We start from the raw sequence: 9,214 nt of genomic DNA, 5'->3' as shown, positions 1-9,214 counted from the left end.
ATTTAATCAATTTAAATATTCTGGAGTAATATCTTTATAACATATATCTGTGATACCACATGAACTCTTCCCTGAAAAAGCACCACCTTGAATGAACAAAAGTGTTCATTAGGGACCATTTAAGTATTACGTAAGCAGATTTTCAGCCATTTTTGACCCCCTCCCCCTGTCAGCAAAATTTTGTCAGCAGCTTAGAATATTTCATATCTTCAAAAAGGGGTGGTGGTTGATGACGTAAGCAACCTTCAAATCCCCTTCCCACCTTGTCATCAAAAGTCAGCAAATCCGAAACCCCCTCGATGCTGACGTAATACTTGAATGACGCCTTAAAAGGTATGGAAAAATTTCTCTATGTTGTAGCATAATATCAAAGAAACATAGAGGGGAAGAATTGGAGTTGTTTTAATTTTGAAAAGAAACTTATCTTGTTTCTCAATTGTGCCCATTATTTTCATAGGTAGTGTACTCCCTATTTCCTCAAAGCCTGTGTAATACATTTCATTCAAGGTATAAAAATCTGTCCATGTAATTAACACTCTATTTAATTACTTCACTTTCACCATGGAGAAAGAGACTTTAGAAAACTCTTCCTCAAAAAATCTTCTTCCAAAAAATGAATTTAAAAAATCTATTGATGAAAAAATAATAAACAGAACTGTGACATTGCAGAGACACGACTATAACTCAAGTAGAAAATGAGAGGAAAAAGTAAGTTTATATCTGATATATTTTGCGTAAACTACTGGTAATACAATTTCGGCCAATTTCATGACAATGACCCTAATACATAATAAATTGGCCATTCTAAAGTGATTATTCACTTTTTTTTTATGTCTATAGATGTTTTTTTTACTTCTTTTTAGCAAACTACTTTTCCACATGGCTGAATGCAGTCTTTCTCCATATGTCCGCTTCTACATATATGGCATCCATGGTTATTTCCTTGAAGTCATGTTCACTGCAGCATGGGAGTTCATTGCCAACACCAATTGGAAGTTCCCAGGTTGTACAAGTGTTTGGTCTTTCTTCATATATGCTGGGTGTAGTTTTTTGATCGAGCGAATATATTTAACTTTAGATGGCCATATACCTATGGCAGTCAGAGGCTTTTTGTATCTGTTGTTTTGTTACACGTGGGAGCTGATGACAGGCATTATTCTGCGTTACTTTAACGCCTGTCCGTGGGATTATTCAGCATTCACCTACAACATGTTTGGTCTCATAACTCTGGAATATGCGCCATTGTGGTACATTGCAACTCTTGTTCAAGAACAATTGCTAACGAGAAATATTTTGAAACTGCATTGGAAAAAGGAATCGAACTCAACTGTATATGTGGTTGACGGTCATAGTAGAGGTGAGAAGAAATGTAAAAACAACTGATTACTGATCAATAGATCATGCTTGAAGATTTTACATTGATTTTTACAGTTTATGGTAGGAAAGTTTGTTTCACTGAGGAAATCATTTGTGAATGAAGAAAGCAACAAAGGAAATCTTAATCACTCTAATAACACTACAGTTACTGGTTTTTTGACAGGTCTGCAACTGAATACTTGGTAAACCCGGGCTATCCTATGCATTTTATCACTCCATCGAAATATTCAGTGGTTCACAAAAACAAGCATGGATCCAGGGTAATGTCTCGAAAGAGTGGGAAGACTAATTGTGTAGGTTTGTAGAATTGTTCTGTATTTTATGGGACAAATGCTTCCAATATTATCCTGCTTTTCTGAGAGGTGATTATCTCCCCTCTCCATCAGGCCTGGTTTAAAAAAAGGGTGAATTTCCTATCCCTTGTGTCCATGATATCAGACTTCAGTCTCTTCTGAAGTTATAGCCGCCCTGTCTGTCAATGTAGCGTGTAAAAATTTCAAACATTCTAAGCTGTAAATTTTTAACTACAGTGAAATCTTAACTACATTGACCAGACACTCCCTGTTAGCAGATACCTCCTGTTAGTGGACACTTTTTGAATCATGTCAATGGGACTCAGTGTATTTTATTATCCATTAACAGACACTCCACATTAGTGGACAAAATTCTCAGTACCACGGGTGTCCTTCATCTGGACGTTCTACTGCATATATAGTCTGCCTAAAGAACTGGCATGCTGCATAAATTCATCACATATCTTGTAGAAGGAAAACAATTCAGAAGAGCAGCAAAATTTTATCTAATTTTTTTACTAAAACATTTATTTATGCTGGTTATAAATTCTGAGTTTATGAAAAATATTTTTTTCATAACTTTAAAAAAAATAAAAAAAATAAATTTATATGGACGTATCAAAGATATGCACCAAATGGAATTGCATGTTTTATTTCTTTCAACCACCTTTATATAAAAATCTGATTACACCGTAAAATCTCAACAGGGGTCTGTCCAGCCAAAATTTGGATCCATTTTACAGACCTTTCACGAAATTCCAGATCTAGAAAACAGACCCTTTACAAAATTCTGGGCCTGAAAAACTGACCCTTCACAAAATAAAAATTAATGAAATCATAAATTTGGAATTTCATTTCCTTTGTGATAGGTTAACTAGATTACTTTGCTTCCCACAAAATTATTTATTTTTCACAAAATTAATGATCCTTTTCACAAAAATAAGAAAAATTTCCACAAAATCAGGACCCTACAAAAAGTCTTGACAGACCCCTGCTCAATTCATTCATTTCTTTTTATTCACTTCACATATATTTATGACAATTTCAACACCAATTTGATAATTATTTTTCTTTATTTAACAAATAACGTAATTAGTCATGTTTGATTTGTCAAATCAGGGTTCAACTTTGTATGTGTAAAATTTTATATCAAGTATTTATCCAACTTCATGTTGGCAAATAGCAATTTATTTTGTTATTAAAGTAGTTACTGTTAGTGGTTTTCCCCCCGGCAGTATGTAATAGTATAGAGCATCAGCATTTTTTTGGATGTCCAAAAGATGGGGGTTACTGCAATAACATCTCAACCAATAGCACATTCAAGCATCTTGAAAAAGTCTCTCTGCAGAGAAAAGGCAGGCCTTCAGTACAATGTTTACATAACATCAAAATTCAGGCATCTCCCATTTTCACTTCAAGTATGGAACCTCCCACTTGTGTGTAGAATATGAAACGAGCATAACTCTAACAACATCAACAATTTTTGGCTACACATACACACACAACACAAAAGAATGTTTACGAGGTGCTTGTACCATTAAGTGGTATTAGTACCCCACACACACTCCTTAAAAAAAACCACACTGGTTAATGCTGGACAACTTTTCTTTATCACAGACAATTATTCATAGTACCCATCGTCGCTGGTAAATTTAATAAATACAGTGAAACCTCCCAACAACGGCCACTAACAGGACCGAGAAAATGTGTGTGAATATCTCAAAAGCTGAATGTGAGGTTTTTGTGAATTTACACAGATATGCTTTGACATTGAAAGCATTTTTCAGTATGGAGTAGATATGGTTGTTGGTATTTTATTGTTAAGTCTTAAGTAATGCCTGTATGAGAGTTGTTGTCATTCTTCCATGTGTAGAGTAGCAAAACTAATAAAGATGAAAAACAATGATAAAAGTATCTGAGACGATTCATCTCAGATGAATGCCGTGAGCAGAAATATGTGTATAACTGAGTTAAATGTTTTTAAATAAAAATAACTCCATGAAAGGCATTTTGGAGGTTAAGAATCTTGTCATAGCTTTGCTGAAAGAAATTCGTTTCAAAGGAAGATTTTCCAGAGTTTGTAAGAAGGTTTACCTATATATGTTTTCAAGAAAAAGTAGTGCGTAAGGTGGAGAAATATGACTGAAATACATATGGATTCTCATATAGATAATCTCTTTTATTGAAACATCCATTCTTTGTTTTTAAACATAATTTCTTATATCCATTTGAACTCTTTTAATATAGGTAATTCTAAATCGGCTTGATGAATTAGGGAAGGGGGTGGGGGGTTAGTTACCTAATAAGTTTTTGGAGCTGATTTTTATTTCAAGGAAAGAAAAGCTCCAAAATATATATATTTTTCAGATCTGCAGACTTTTCCCAGAGCTAGTGACCCCTTTATATATAGGGAGACAAGCTTACAAAAATTACAAAACATTTTTATCATTCTCAGGCTCTCATTTTATAATTACACACAGAATATTTTAGGTACCAATATTCACTTTTTAATTACCATGGTGCCTGGGATTTTCAAAGACATTTGTGGCTATTTAATTTTATCAGAAATCCAAACATTTTTATGAGTTTTTAAATGGAAAAAATCTAAGGGAGTGAAACCTGTACGAAACAGGCTAAATCAATAGACTGAAATAATACTCCATTTTAGGCAGATTTCCATTTCATAAATGTGTAATTCAAAGAACTAACTATGAAATAAAGATAGGATTATTATTGTTATTAATTATTACATTTACATCGTAAATTTTATTTTCTTAAAAGGAGTGAATGAAAATCATTTTTTAGGAAATGGCACAATATTTCATCATTCCCGTGTGTTTTTAAAATGTCCTCAAAATATTCAATATTGTCTTAATTTTCTTCTAACATATATCATTCTATCATTCTAAATGATTCTGTTTAACAGAAGACAAAGTATAGAAAGGAGGCTCTTAGTATTCCCCCCCCCCCCCCCCCCACTGTATGTGTGGTGGTATAGTTAACAGTTTTCTCTAATAAAAAACTGATCTATTCAACTCTTTCAATTTGAGTTTACCCGTTTAGTTCATATTTAGGAAATATCAAATAACACGTGCCCCAATAGACTGTTCTGACAAGAGCTTGAAATTGACCCAATGTGACTGATAATGGAAGGATTATTAGAATTTATTTTTGAATAAAAAAAGGATTTAATAAGTGATTTTAATGACACTTTTAGGTGTCAATGATTTTAGTGTCATAAAATTTAACTTTCTCCAGTATTTTCTCTTGTGTTTAGGTATCAAAGTTCACATACATCAAGTATCTTTGCATTATATTTCTTCAATATAGTAGTCTTTCTACAGTCAGACCTTAATATAATTTCACTTCTGAGGACTGAATAAAAATTAATAACTATTTAATCTGATGTCACTATTTAATCTGATTTAAACAGATAGAATTATATGGTAATCTGACTGTACTTTACTATGAAAAAATTTGATGACACCAATATCCCGTTGTTAATAGTAATGACAATCATAGTTATTGTGAAATTTGTTAGTCATTTTATGTTATTTTCGGTGGTTGGTAAAACTGCACGTAAGTAATATGTTGAATTCTATTTCTAGTCATATTCCATTGTTTTTGATATCCCTTTTGCCATTTGTATTTTCGTATAATATACCATGTGAGTTGAAAATTTTTTCCCCGTTTTCCATTTTTCTTGTGTTTTGGGTATTTTTAGTCTCCCAAGTGTCAGATTTTTTTGTATGTTGTTTAAATGATGTGTGTGATAACCTTAATTGCATTTATGTACTGAGTTTTCATTTCAATTTTTGTTGTACAAGTTTTCTTTTGTATGCATGTACATTATGTGAATATGAGTATACTCAAGGTTATATACAAAAATTTTAATCTCCTACTTTATGCAGTTAAGTAATTGCTTGTTAGTCCTATTGATAGCAGTAATAACATTTGAGATTGGAATCTTTCTGTCTTAACAATTATCATTTCTAATTTAAAAAAAATCACCATCAACAGAAGTCAAAAACTGGGTTAAAGATTTTATATGTAAAGATATACATATAAAACTTATATATTTGCTGAATTTTTTACACTAATAATGAAAGTTAGAACTTTGTATGCATATATTTGTGATACATGATTGTACTGCAACTTTCCAACAATTTGTCTATATGGTTTTGAAATTAAGTGTCCAGAGTATGTATCATCTTAAGAAAGTTGCACATGCAACCGCAAGCTTGGGCAACTATGCACAATTTCCCTTTCGAAAGGGTCAGACGTAAGGCCTAGTGAGAAAATAATAGCATTACCAGACACGTCTCAAAAATTTTGGGGTGCCAAAAATGTTTGGAACCCGGATTTTGTGGGGGAGAGGGTCAGGGGATCAGCATCCATTATTTTACAATGTGCAGGAATCCATGCAAAAAATATTTGAACACACAAATACAAATACAACGCCACAACAGGCAAAATGCCCAACGAGGTGGCTGATAAACAGATGCCCATGAAAATATGGATGTCATATATTTAAAAAACAAAAAACAGCAACCCAATTAAAAATGCAATTAACACAAATTATAAACAATATATACAAATGCAAATTATAAACAATATATACAAATGCAAATTATAAACAATATATACAAATGCAAATTATAAACAATATATACAAATGCAAATTATAAACAATATATACAAATGCAAATTATAAACAATATATACAAATGCAAATTATAAACAATATATACAAATGCAAATTATAAACAATATATACAAATGCAAATTATAAACAATATATACAAATGCAAATTAACACAATTAAATGTAAATTAACACAATTAAATGTAAATTAACACAATTAGACTTAGGTAAATTAACACAATTAGACTTAGGTAAATTAACACAAAAAATTGATAAAAATTCAGCACTGAAAGTAATTTGATACGAATGAGGGGAAACAATTATCCTGAAAATAATGAAAATTTTAGAATTGATGCATTAAAAGTAATTGAAAGAAATAATTCCAGCACAGATGAAAATTGAGAATTAATGAAATAAATAATTCAAGAGTTGATGGAAATTCAGAATTAATAAAAGAAATAATCCTGAAATTCACAAAAATTCAGAATTAATGAAACAATTTTCCAAAATTGATGAAAACTAAGAGTTAATGAAATTAATAATTCCACAATTGATGAAAATTCAAAATTAACAGTAGAAAAAATTCTGTAAGTAATCAAAATTCTTCTACAGATACTCAAGTATGTCTGCACAAAAAGATTGAACATGCATGTTTGTAAAGCTTGCAGTTATATGTGTAGCTGCTTTTACAAAGCAATTAATAATAAATAGATTGGTTTGTTAGATGATTGAAATTTTGCTCCTATAACTTTCTTTTTTGCCTTAAGCGAAGTATTAAAAAGACTTGAAGATTAGATTCTTGTTAGAGACAAAGATTTGTTGGTGCACTCTGACATTAACTATTGATTATCTTTGGGAAGTGAAATAATATTATTCTTTGATATAGTCTGATTTTTAATGTGAATTTAGTGAATATAATCAAGTTTTCGATATTTAATTTTTATTATGTATAATTTATATATATTTTTTAAATCATCGTTAAACATATAATTAGTATGCATTTAAAAAAAATTCATTTTTATCATTATCATAGAATATCTGATTACTGATGTCATCATCAGTATTTACTGTATTATTGTATTGTATACATCATAATAGTATTCTTGAAGAAAAGAAAACACTGTTTTAATTAAACATTTACGTGTTCAAAACTACCTATACATTTATGGGTAATTGGTTATCATTTTGTATTGAAACTTCAAAAATGATACATTAAAGACTGGACATATGCATAAACACGATATTAAGGTAGAGAGGTTTGTATATTTATAGTTTTGTTAAATAAATTTTGAGGGTTCAAAATATCCTCTTTTATAAGTCATCTAAAACATGTGCCAAAATTCTTTTCTTTATATAACTGTAAATATAAGAGGAAAAAGGATCTTACCTTAAATACTCTATCATGTACCAAGAGGAGAAAAGTTGCACATTCAGTACATTTAGCACTTCTATGAAATCAAATATAGACTTAGGTTTTTTGAATGATTCAGTTCCCTTAACCTTTCTTCTGGTGTATCTGTACAAAGGATAATTTATTAGGCCTATGTCCCCACATTAGGATCATCGAATAAATTTTTCTTTTTGCTCTACACATATAACACAGGGTTTGAAGAATCGCGGAAAAAAAAATTTAGGCATTAGAAAATTTTTTTAAGAGCCAAAACATTTTATTTATCAGTTAAAATAGGTTCAAAAATAAAGTTTCATACAACTTTTCCTGCAGGACGTAGCAACCCACCTTGCATATTGGTAGATACGCGGGTATGAATTCCAAAAATTTTGTGCTGTTCCGACTCCAATTTATTAACCCCAGAAAGAAATTTCTTGACGTCAATATCAATTTTTTAGTTGCTATGGTGATCTGGCTGCTGGGATTTGTCAAGCTCTGATATAGCATTTTTTGTAAATTTAAATGCCTATCCTCTTATAAAGAACGAATGAATGACTTTTCATCATAATAGTATTCTGAAAGAAAAGAAGACACTGTTTTAATCTAGCACATACATACGTTCAAAACACCCCATACATTTTGGGATAATTGGTTATCACCAAAGAAATATGTCCAATGTTGTAATTTTTCAATATTTATATACACTAGTTGATGTAAATTTCATATTTTCTAGTTCCTGTGATAATTCCACTTATAGCTGTGTTCTCTTAATTAAATTGCAATGTAAACAATATATTTGTTTGGGGGAAAAACATTTTGTAGTTAGTGATTTTTCCTCCCTTGTGATTGTGAAATTGTTGTTATACCTCTGTTTTTTTTGGGATAAAATGTTGAAAATTGTATTGATTTTTTATTTGAAATTTTGTTTTCTCAGTTTTCTGTAATACTCACTAGAGTCGCATGACGCAGAAAAAAAAAAAAAAAAAAAAAAAAAAAATCTGTCAATTTCAACACTTTTGAAGGCCCCTGATTCCATATATTCCAAGGGAGAAAAGCCGGCATCCCAAAAAATATTCGTAATTTCACAAATTACAAGGAATGAATGAGCGCTAGAACTCTGCCATCGAACTTATTCCGGTGCAGTGATTTCTTCTAGCCCAGTTGGTAGAGTCTGGAATACTTTCTGAATCTACAGAAATTCTGAAACACGCCATAAGGAAAGAAATGATTTCATAATTATTTTGAAGTGATGGAATGTGTGTGTTCATACTTAATGAACAAGAAAAGTAATTTCATAAATGAAGAAAGAAATAATTTTTCAAGTCATTTAAACTAATTCCCAAATAAAATAAAATAATTAATCAAAAGCTGTTTCAGAATATGTGAACTAAATGATTTTGGAACAGATCGAAGTTGAAAATAATGAAAGAAATGATTTCAGAATAAATAAATAAACCTTCAATTATATGGAGCCTCAGTATAACTCGGGACCTTGTTGACTCTTCCGTTA

At 30.8% G+C, this 9,214-nt stretch overlaps 1 long non-coding RNA gene across 1 annotated transcript; it reads left to right on the top strand.

The window, feature by feature from the left end:
* The first annotated feature begins 4,637 nt into the window (after nucleotides 1-4,637).
* LOC149078750 (uncharacterized) lies at nucleotides 4,638-8,606 on the top strand. The gene is made up of 2 exons (XR_016193854.1): nucleotides 4,638-6,517; nucleotides 6,566-8,606. It is a non-coding gene; the product is annotated as an uncharacterized LOC149078750 (long non-coding RNA).
* Nucleotides 8,607-9,214: the final 608 nt, after the last annotated feature.

This window comes from Pholcus phalangioides, unplaced genomic scaffold, assembly GCF_987345545.1.
Source record: "Pholcus phalangioides strain wild (caught in Gottingen) unplaced genomic scaffold, Ppha-v1.0 ptg000013l_1, whole genome shotgun sequence".
Taxonomy (NCBI): Eukaryota; Metazoa; Arthropoda; class Arachnida; order Araneae; family Pholcidae; genus Pholcus; species Pholcus phalangioides.
Note: the sequence above shows the minus strand (reverse complement) of the source record. Positions and strands in the feature narration are given on the sequence as shown.